The following is an 11,700-nucleotide window of genomic DNA, read 5'->3' as shown; positions in this document are numbered from 1 at the left end:
AGTACGCTGATGACACGCAACTCTACTTCTCCTTTTCATCTTCTGCAGGTGAGGCGGTCGATGTGCTAAACCGTTGCCTGGACGCGACAATGGATTGGATGAGAACTAACAAACTGAGACTCAGTCCTGATAAGACTGAGATGCTGTTGGTGGATGGGTTTTCCAATCAGGTGGTGGATACATATCCTGTCCTGGATGGGGTTACACTCCCCCAGAAGGAACAGGTCCGTAGTCTGGGAGTCGTTCTAGACTCTTCCCTGTCATTCGAGGCTCATGTAGCCGCGGTGGCACGGAATGCGTTCTACCAACTTCGGTTGGTAGCCCAGCTACGTCCCTATCTGAGTAGGGAGGACCTTACATCAGTAGTACATGCTCTGGTAACCTCACGTCTGGATTACTGTAATGCGCTCTATGTAGGGCTACCTCTGAAGACTGTTCGGAAGCTACAGCTGGTGCAAAATGCGGCGGCCAGACTGCTAACAAGAACGAAGCGGTCTGACCATATAACACCTGTCTTGGCCCGCTTGCACTGGCTCCCAATATGCTTCCGGGCTAAATTCAAAGTGTTGGTACTAACCTATAAAGCCTTATACGGCGCGGGACCTTGATACCTGTCGGAACGCCTCTCCCGCTATGAACCGGCTCGTACACTACGGTCTGCTACGAAGGCCCTCCTCCGGGTTCCGACTCATAGGGAGGCCCGGAGGGTGGTGACAAGATCAAGGGCCTTCTCAGTGGTGGCCCCCGAACTGTGGAATAGTCTCCCTGAGGTGGTCCGCCTGGCGCCGACACTGTCATCCTTTCGGCGCCAGGTTAAAACCTTCCTTTAATCCCAGGCATTTTAATTCTAATTTCTAATTTTATTTTTGTTAATGTATTGTAATGTCTGAAACTTGATTCTAAGCCTTTGCTGTTATAGACTGTGATATTTTGATTTTAGATTGTGATGTTTTTTTGTACCATATTGTATTTTATTGTATTTATGTTCACCGCCCAGAGAGCTATTGCTAGTCGGGCGGTATATAAGTTTTAAAAATAAATAAAAATAAATAAATAAGGAAAGTAAGGTAGCAAAGCAGGATGGAGATGAGAAGAAGGCAGGTGAGGTTCTGGTTGTTGGCTCTTACAGTTGGAGTATTCCAGTTCCTTAGAAAGGTTTGGATCACAAAAAGTGTGATCAAAGAAAAGGAAATAGAAACTGAAGTTAAAGTGATTCCTAAGGGCTCATCGTAGGTTAGGAAAGTTATAAACTTGGGGATACATTGGTCCTTGTTTTCATTTGGATATTGATCTTCAGGGACTTGACACAATGGACTGCATCTGAAAGGGATACATAAACATTGAGTCAGTCCATCAGTTTATATAATGATGCAGTGATGAAGAAATCCATACTTCATGCTGTACAATAATTGCACCCATTCCATTCAACATGCTGACATGTATTTAACAAAGGAGATGACACCAAAGTGAGAGCAGCAGTGACCCAAAGCCAGTCACATCAATTAAAATTATGAGAGAGGCTCTGCCATCAGGATTACAAACTGAATAAGAAAAGACACAGAAGCAAATAGGGACAAAAGTACAAGATAGTCTCACATTCCCACCACTCTTGGGACAATTTCATAACACCTGTTATCAACTAACATGTATTTTGTAGAATAAGAAGGTGGGGAAAATCTGAAAAATAATAGATGCTGCTAATAATGTTTTCCTGAATTTAAGATTCAAAAATGAGAAAACCGAGAGCACCAAAACAGTCAGATCCTTCCTTCCATACCCATCAGGAAAGGGGGGGATGTTTTCCAGGAAATGCACATTTAAACAGATTACCAGAGGAAGATGCTTGCTGGACACTGCCTCTATTATTTCCAGAGGTAATTAATGCTAAATAATGGTGTCTACTTGCATTAGATATGGTAGAAGTTTCAGGTACCAATTATGCTTGCACTTACATGGTTGATTATGTTGAATGGTTTCTGAAATAAGCAGCAGCAGCAATGCAAAATATATTTGGCAGCAATGACTAGAGTTCCGTTGATATACCAGATTTCTTTCACTTGACAATTGTTCAAATAATAGATCAAATTAAAAATATTTTTGTGAGAATATATAGCTGTTTGAACAGATCCTGAGGCAAATCTGTGCCCTCTCACTTACCTATCTCATTAGAAAACATGTCTTCTGGACATGGAGTGCAGTCATAACAGCAAATGGGTTCCCCCTCCCGAACCATCCTGTGATCTCCAAAGTGACATCTCTCAACACACTGGGAATGAGGCTTTGTCTAATGATAAGAAAGAGGAAAGGATATAGCACCAGCCTTTATAAACATTATAGCAGTATAGAAATGTGGAAAACCCACACTTGGAATTAACGAAAGGAGATCTGTTTCCCTTCTGTGATATGGTTCAAATAACAGAGGAAGTACACACTATAATTTTATTTCACAAAGCATCGAAAAGCAATGATACTTTCACAGTTTGAAAATATTTCAAATGTTGATTTTCAGGAATGATTTAACAAAATGCTACTTCTGAAGAATGATTCTGAAGGCCTTTACCAAACGAAATATGTTCTGAATACACCAAACAGTTCTAATTCCACATTAACCCACCATCAAAACTTAACCCACCATCAAAGGTTCAGTAGAAATGCACTTAAAACTGGATCTAGAGTATGTCTGTGAACCAATAGGGAGAATATCATTCTTGCATTCAATGTGGACTTGTTTGCCTCCACTCTCACCATTTGGAAAGAGGTGGTTTGACTCACAAAGGGAGGGGGTGAGGGTGAAGGCCTCCACGTGGACTAGAGGCCAAAACAGGAAGGGGGAGAGCATGGCTTAAAAGCCAGCATCACCCCAACTTTTCCTCTTCATTGTTTTCTGTGTGCCCACTGTCCCTATGTAGTATGGTCTTTGCTAGCCACCGATTAGGGAATCAGTAGGAATTTTTTGGTTTGATTATCTCTTTCAGATCCTTCCTGTTTTGTCTACTTCATCCTTCTAGGGGGTTGATTCAATTGGCAGGTGAGGAAGGTGGGGGGTAAACAGGATGTATACGGAGATATTGTGGGGTTAAGGCACCTTTTGGGGAGCTGCCAGTACTGGATGCCTGGGGTGACCTGACTTGAGCATTTGAGTGAATGTCAGTACAGTGGAACCTGGATGTTCCATCTGGGTCCTCACCCAAGGCTCACTGAGCAAGTAAGGAGAATTTCTTCTCCATCCTTGGTGGGGAGCCACAGCCAGAGGCTGAATGACATGTCCAGGAACTGGAGAGATCTTTTACTACCAGAAGTAGTTAAATCCTCACCTACCCGCTTGGTTTGAATATGGTTAATTTGGTTGATATGGTCTGCAGCTTCTCCAAAAATATATATTTTAATCAATATAGCATTATGGGTGAAAGAGAAATTACCTGATATGTTTGTGGAGGGGAGAGGGAAAAATGGGAACAGTCATAACTGATTATTTTCAATTATTTATACAGTAGGGCCCCGCTTTTCTGCGGCCTGCTTTTCGGCGTTCTGTTAATACGGTGGCTTTCAATTAGAGTAAGGACCCACATATGGTGCTTGTTCTGCTTTTACGGCATTTTTCGGGCATTGGGCGCCATTCTATTGAATGAGTTCCACTTTTCGGCGGGTTTCACTTTTCGGCAGGTGTCTGGAACGTAACCCAATGCATGAGTGGGGCCCTACTGTAATGTCAATTTGGTTAACCTCATTGGATATACTTCCAAATCTACTACTACTCTTCATGTTTTATCTTTTAGTACAAATCAATTTTTCACACTCTCTTTTTGGCACTTTTGAAGAGGCGATTTCTGCTTCTTTTTTGTACTTAATGTTCGACCATGTTCAAAGACGTAGATCTTAACTCTTCTCCACATGCCCAAACTCTTTGTTTATATGTTGTTTCTTTTTCTAATACAAAAACAAATGAGAAAATATTCATCACCCGAGTTTCATTCATTCCATCTTGTTGTAACAAAAACATGGCATATTTATCAACATTAGTGTGTGCATGGTGCAAGCATACAAACACACATGCATGGTTTTCAGCAGGAGACTAAATTTATTGGAGAGGGTTGGTTTTATTGGTCCCAAAGTTGCTAACACTGACTGAAGGTTATCCAACATGAGGCATGCAAACAATATCGGGAGAACAGGATTGTTCCAGTTATGGGGACTTGAGATGTGTAGTTTTTCCCTACCTGGTTAAAACTGTTACTCCACACAATGGCATCCTCATTGATGGTGAACTCATGGCTTGCTGAAATATGCCCAACTTGAAATATCTGGTATTTGCCATTGGGGACATGGATCCAGTTGATGATATCATAGCCAGCTGAGATTCTCCTATTTTCAATCAAGATTTCATGCCCAGCACCATTGTTAAAATGGATGTTTTCCAGGAAAGAGTTGAGCTAAATTGGGAAAGCAAATTGGAAAAGTCATCCATCAGGGTGACTAACACCAATTCTGTTCCTAAACCAGGACTAAAGTCAGACTGAAGTGGATCCAGATAATTGGTGTCATCCAGGAACACTTGCATTGGTCTTCCACCCCCATTCCACTACCTTCCACAAAAATGGGGTGTTGGTGACTAGCCAGTAGTTGTCAAACACCATTGAGCCCAGGATGGGCTTTTTGAGGGGCTAGTATGCTGCCACCTATTCAAGGGTGGCTGGTACCACCTCATCATGCAGTGATGCATTCACAACACCCTTGACCCACCTGGTCACCTCACTCCAGATGGCTTTAACCAGCCAGGAAGGGCAGTGATCCATACAAAAAGTGACAGGATGCATTGATGCAAATATCCTATCAACATCATCAGCCCCTATCAACTGGTAATGGTCCCATAACCCATCACTAGATATTACATTGGAACCTCAGTTGGATTCATTGCAATGCTGACATCTATATCACTATGAAGTTGAGCGACTTTGTCCAGTTGCTCAGAAACTCTTGGAACAGTCCAAGGCCTCCTGTGACAAATTAGCAAAGCACTTTGCTGACAAAATCGAACATTTACGAAGCTCGATCCTGTACGCCGTGGATGCAGTGAATGAATCAGAGTTGGCCAGTTGCAACCCGGTCAAATGGGATCAATTTCAGCCTCTCCCTTCTGAGGATGTGGACAAGGTGCTCTCGACTGTGAAGCCTACCACCTGTCTAAATGATCCTTGTCCATCGTGGCTCCTCGTGAGCTGCAAAGAGAAACTGGGCGAGGGGATCAAGGCGGTGGTCAATGCATCCTTGAAGTAGGGTGTAATGTCATTAGCCCTCAAGGAGGCAATTGTAAAGCCCATCTTAAAGAAGTCCTCCTTGGATCCCCAGGTTTTGAATAACTTTTGCCCAATTTCGAATTTACCATTCCTGGGCAAGGTCATTGAGCGAGTGGTGGCTAATCAGTTGTCGACACACTTGGATGAAACGGATTATCTGGATCCATACCAATCGGGTTTCAGGACTGGACATGGAACTGAAACAGCCTTGGTCGCTCTGGTTGATGATATGAGGAGGGCATTAGATAGGGGAGAATTCACCTTTCTTGTCCTCCTCGATCTCTCAGCGGCTTTTGATACTGTTGACCACAGTATCCTTCTACATCGCCTGGAGGGATTGGGAATAGGAGGCACTGTATTACGGTGGTTCCATTCCTTTCTCTCCGATAGGCATCAACAGGTAGCATTGGGGGAGGAGGTTTCAGACCCTTGGCCTCTCGATTGTGGTGTGCCACAGGGCTCTATCCTCTCTCCCATGCTATTTAATATCTATATGAAGCCGCTGGGGGCAATCATTAGGAGATTTGGGCTGCAGTGTCACCAATATGCGGATGACACTCAGCTCTATCTCTCGTTTAAATCTTCGCCAGAGTTGGCTGTGGAGACCATGTCCAAGTGCCTGGAATCCGTGAGTGGATGGATTGGAAGGAACAGGTTGAAGTTAAATCCCGATAAGACTGAGGTGCTGCTTGTGGGAGACAAGGGAAGGTTGGGAAATGTTGACCTGACGTTCAACGGGGTGAGATTGCCCCTAAAGGACCAGGTCCGCAGCCTTGGGGTTGTTCTTGATTCCAAGCTGTCCATGGAGGCTCAGATTTCGGCAGTGAGCCGGGCAGCTTGGTATCAATTACACCTCATTCGTAGGCTGCAACCCTACCTCCCTGTTCACCAGCTCCCACTGGTAGTACATGCCCTGGTCACCTCTCGTTTAGACTACTGTAATGCGCTCTACGTGGGGTTACCCTTGAAAACAGTCCGGAAATTACAACTGATACAAAATGCTGCGGCTCGACTACTCACAAATTGTCGCCGCTGGGAACATATCACCCCAGTGTTGTTCGATCTACACTGGCTTCCAGTTATTTTCCGGGCTCAATTCAAGGTGTTGGTATTAACCTTTAAATCCCTACACGGTTTCAGCCCAGTTTACCTGATGGAGCACCTCCAGCGCCACCAATTATGCCGCCCGACAAGATCAGCCACTCAGGGCCTTCTCTCAGTCCCACCAACTAAAATAGCTAGGTTGGTGGGGACTAGAGAGAGGGCATTTTCAGTGGCGGCCCCCACTCTCTGGAACTCCCTCCCGTATGATCTTCGGCATGCCCCTTCTCTGAATGTATTCCGCAAAGCCTTGAAGACCTGGCTCTTCAGACAGGCCTTTGGGACTTCCGGGGAGGGTTAATTTTTTAGGACTAATTGCCTATTCTCTGAACTGTTATTGTTCTTTATTCATAGTTTTATTGTTATATGTATTTTATGTGTATTTTATTATGATGCATTTATTGCAACTAAATTGTACGTCGCCTAGAGTGGCCATCGGCCAGATAGGCGGCATATAAATTAAATTATTATTATTATTATTATTATTGCACCTACTTAGTGTGCTTCAGCCCCCTCCCCCATTCTGGGGCAACCAATCTCCAGACCACATGGGAAAATTGTTCCGGTCAACTCCTTAAAGGTGGGATGGATGCATTGAAGTACAAATTCTTTGCACCCTTCACCATCATGTGACAGGCATGATTATATGTCCTAACATTTATCTGGTTAGCCCTAGGGTGAGATTTTCCAGTGTTTGTTTATCTACATCAACCATAGATCAATCGTAGATTGTTAGAATACCAGGAAACAATAGGATCTTCTTGCTCCTGGTGTGGACCTTTGTTTTCATTGCCCCACTCATCTCACTATCCTGGGCTCCTCCAGAGACCATTCAGCCACCTTCCCAGGGAACAGTTACACTAACAGCATCTCTTTCCTCCTTACCACCTTACTCCAACACCAGATGAAGGCACCCCAGTCCCACTATATTTTATTTTTATTTTATTTTATTCAATTTTTATACCACCCACAGCCAGAAGGCTGTCTGGGCGGTGCACAACAGTAGGTAAAATACAATAAAATCACATAAAAACACTAAAAGGCAAACATATAAACAATATTAAACAATTAAACAATCTGGTACATATTAAAAACTAATAAAACATATTAAAATGCCTGGGAAAATAAAAAGGTTTTGACCTGGTGCCGGAAAGATAGAAGTGTAGGCGCTAGGCATACCTCGTCGGGGAGACTGTTCCATAATTCGGGGGCCACCACTGAAAAGGCCCTAGATCTTGTTACAACCCTCCGAGCCTCTCTATGAGTCAGAACTCGGAGGAGGGCCTTTGATGTTGAACGTAGTGAACTGGTAGGTTCATATCGGGAGAGGCGTTCCGCCAGGTACTGTGGTCCCGCGCCGTATAAGGAGAAGGGGTTCCTTGATGAAGGAGAATGAACATTGCTGGAACAAAACAACTCCTTCTCCCCATCTCTTTCAGTCTGCACCAAATATCTGGGTAGGCATAGCTGGGTTATGTCTGGCCAGCCCTGCTCCCCCACCCAGGTTTCAGTAATACATGAAAGAAGATACATATTTACTTTGACTTTATCTTATTCACATTCAAACATTTGCATAATATGGGTTATTCTTATTTTCGTTTAGATTGGAAGGAAGTTTTAAAATAGAATCTATCCCTCAGTGTGTTCTTTACAAGGACAGCTGATGACATTTTGCACCCTTAGATACAGTATCAAATGGTTCCCATCCTCAATTCTCTTTGGATAATATTTGTTGAGTCATTTATTTCAGCTGCTCAAATAATTTCACATATACACTCATAGGGTCTGAACTGGTGGTGACTGACCAGGAACGAGACCTTGAGGTCGTAGCAGGTACCACGATTAAGGTTTTGACCCAATGTGTGGCAGCTTTGAAAAAGGTAAATGCCATGCTAAGGAATTATATCAAAAATAAAGCTGTTGATATAATAGTGCCATTATACAAATCTTTGGTGTGGCCGCATTGGGAATACTGTGTACAGTTCTGGTTGCCTCATCTCAAAAAGGATATTGCAGAGATAGAAAATATTCAGAAAGGACAACCCAAATGATCAAGTGGATGGAGCAACTCCCCCATGCATGGAATGGAAAAGATGGACAGAGAAAATTATTTCTCCTTCTAACACTAGAACTTGTGCACATTCAATGATGCTGAATGTTGGTTCAGGACAGGCAAAAGAAAATATTATTCACAAAGCACATAGTTAAACTATGAAATTCACTAATACAAGAAGCAATGATGGCCAACAACTTGGATGGCTTTAAGAAAGGATTAGACAAATTCATGGAGGATAAGGAGGATCAGTGGTTACTAGCCATTATGGCAATGTTCTGCCTCCATAGTCAGACACAGTAGCTTCTGAATATGCAATACTGGAAAGTGCAGGAGGGGAGAATGCTCTTTGCACTCAGGTCCTGCTTGCAGGCTTCCCATAGGCATCTGGTTGGCCAAGGCGAAAATATGATACTGAACTAGATGGGCCACTGGCCTGATTCAGCAGGATCTGCTTATGTTCTTATTTTGTCTAATGCAGTGGGTTGGGGAGACTACTCATATTCATCACACAGAGAGGGTCATGAGAACTAACAGAACAGGAATGAAATATTGAAGATAGGGATGGAAGGATCTGTCACTTTTGGTTCTCTCAGTTTCTCATTACAATCTTTAACGCAGCCCTATTCTTATGAAATATGTTTAGCTTTTCAATGTGAATTTTCCGATTAAACACATATCTGTATGCAGTTTTGACAAATGGACACTTTCTGCCAAGCAAGTTCTCAATTCGTTTCTATGTTATTTTCACTAACATATTCGTTTTTAATACACATTTCCCTCTAATATGTGCATTTTGTGAACACTGGTTGGTTGGAAAACTGCATCATAAAATCTGGGTAAGTGTGAATTTCACAGGATGGCTGTTTTTCACTTTTCATATTGTTTTGGAAAGTCTGGATTTGACAGAGTCACCTCAAAATGTGAACTGAAACAGATTTCTTCCCTATCCCTAGCTGCACAGATCCCAGTTTTCATGCAGCAACCCAGACAATTTCAAATATCAAGCATAGAGAGAATGAGAGAAGTGAATTTTATCCTGACCCCACCTACAGAGACCAGGAAAGACAAATAACCTAATTGATATTTATTTTATTTTTATTTATTTATTTATTAAATTTATATACCGCCCGACTAGCAATAGCTCTCTGGGCGGTGATATTTATTCAAGAAGATTTTGCTGCGAAGTGCCTTCCACTTTATCCATTTTTTATCTTTTCTTTTTGATTTTGCATTTTATCTCATACAAGAAGATCTGAATTTAGCCTTCAGAAGAAATGATAGAACACATACAGTATTAAGTATTTTACAGACAGCAAGCTCTAAATATAAGAAAGGTCTCAAGGGAAGCCTGTGTATTCAGGACACAGAACATAAAAGCACACACAAGCAACCTTCCTTCCTTCCTTCCTTCCTCACTATTTGAACAACAGTACATAGGCACACAGACACCCTCTCTGAGCACTTCCTGACTGTCACTATTTTCATGTCGGATTCTATCACATACCAGCAAATTCATGTTTAAAGTGGATTAAATGGCAACTTCACTATTCCAGATCCTGCATGGTGCCCATGTGGGCCAGTGCAGGTGTGCATTGGCATGATCCTTATGGAGGGTAAAGCAGCCACAGTATGTGTAAGAGGAGAAACCTAAACTGGTTGCTATACTAATCGGAGGTAGTAGCAGAAAATGTGGGACATTACTGGAACATGAACTGGGATCAGGGAAGGTGAAGTGAGGACAAATGTATGTTCACAGCTCGAGAACCGAACTCAAATGAAGATTCACTAGCAATAAGATTCCCCTGTGTGTCCTGTGAGCAAACAGAAGTTTTCTGCAAGCAGTTTTGGTTGCAGGCAAAAGTTCCCTCCAGACTGTGACTGTTTTGTGGGAGTCAAGCACACAGCAGATTTGTGCAGTTAAAGTGTATTTAAATGCTTCACCATTCCAAGTATAAGAAATCCACTTTTATAAAGAATCAAACTTTTTGTGTGATGATTGGAAAGTGATGGGGAAATGGACTAAGAAGTGTGAGATAAAGGAATGACTAATGGGAAGATGTATGAACACCCTACAAAGAAATCAGGATGGATGCAGAATAAATGTTCACTGTTACATAACCACCCACAAAGAAGTCAAAATTAAGGCTCAGTAAAGACCAGAGATAGTCCAACCTCCGTGTAACATTTGTGCAAGCCAATCATGATGAATGCTCAATAAAGAAGTCATTTGAAATAGCTCAAAGGGCACACAGCAGTCTGGGTTGTGTAAGAAAAGAAGTGAGAGGTGGGCGGCCAGCTTCTAAGCGTGCTTACTCAAGAGTAAGTCCCATTGCACTCAGTGCAACTTACTCCTAATAAATATGGATAGGTTTTCTGTCCAAAGCAAGCAAATGAGCAGCAACACAGCTGACAAACCAGAGGCCTTGGCCAGCCACCCTTGGAATATTCTCCCATTTGCACATCACACATTACTGCCCTGCAGCTCACTCTTACCTTTGCACATGCAAATTAGTAGCAGTGTACTAGAACAGTCAGCACCCAGGTTGCACTTGGTGCCATCAGTCACAAATATTTTCTTCATTGTTTGGCAGAGGAGCAGATGCTGTGAGCTCCAGGCCTATTGCTGCCACACAGAGTGCTTCACAGGGCAGTGGACTTTAAGAATGTGGGGGGTGGGGTGGGGAGACCCCAGTAGGGCCACTGCCCAAGCCCCAGTGTCCAAAACCTCATTATAGCACCAGGCCCTGTTCTCTATTACATCCCATCCTCTATAAACATTTATTCATTCATTTTATTTATTTACTTACTTAAGGTATTTCTATGCTATTTAATTTTCTAAGCTTACTGTGGATCCTAAATTGAACAGCCAGTTCCCATCATCTTCAAAATGTGCTGCCTTGTTTGCACTGTAGTTTTTTTTAATGCCACATTGCGCTGTATTATATTGTACTTCCTTAGTTTTGTTGATAGTTACATATACAGTACATATTGTATTTGTTATTTTGTAAACTACTTATAGACTGTCATACATGTTAAGTGGTATATAAATCTATGAAATAAATAAATAACAAAAAACCTTCCTGCTTTCTATTGGCATATAATCGCATACAACAAATCTGTTGGTATGATGAAGTTTTCTACTCAGTGGTCTTCAGATGTTTTCCTAGTAAACAAGATTGTTATAGGAAATTATAAGTAAACTAGATTGTTAAAAGATTTTATGAGTTTCAGCCATTCTATGAAATCGTT

At 42.3% G+C, this 11,700-nt stretch overlaps 1 long non-coding RNA gene across 1 annotated transcript; it reads right to left on the bottom strand.

Annotated features, from left to right (window-relative positions):
* Positions 1-1,229: 1,229 nt before the first annotated feature.
* Positions 1,230-7,659, bottom strand: LOC133366990 (uncharacterized). The gene is made up of 5 exons (XR_009758496.1): positions 7,575-7,659; positions 4,218-4,430; positions 3,420-3,927; positions 2,158-2,284; positions 1,230-1,320 (listed from the first exon to the last, which is right to left on the bottom strand). It is a non-coding gene; the product is annotated as an uncharacterized LOC133366990 (long non-coding RNA).
* Between the last annotated feature and the right edge of the window lie 4,041 nt (positions 7,660-11,700).

Source organism: Rhineura floridana, chromosome 11, assembly GCF_030035675.1.
Source record: "Rhineura floridana isolate rRhiFlo1 chromosome 11, rRhiFlo1.hap2, whole genome shotgun sequence".
Classification (NCBI taxonomy): domain Eukaryota; kingdom Metazoa; phylum Chordata; class Lepidosauria; order Squamata; family Rhineuridae; genus Rhineura; species Rhineura floridana.
This window is presented reverse-complemented; position numbering and strand designations above follow the sequence as displayed.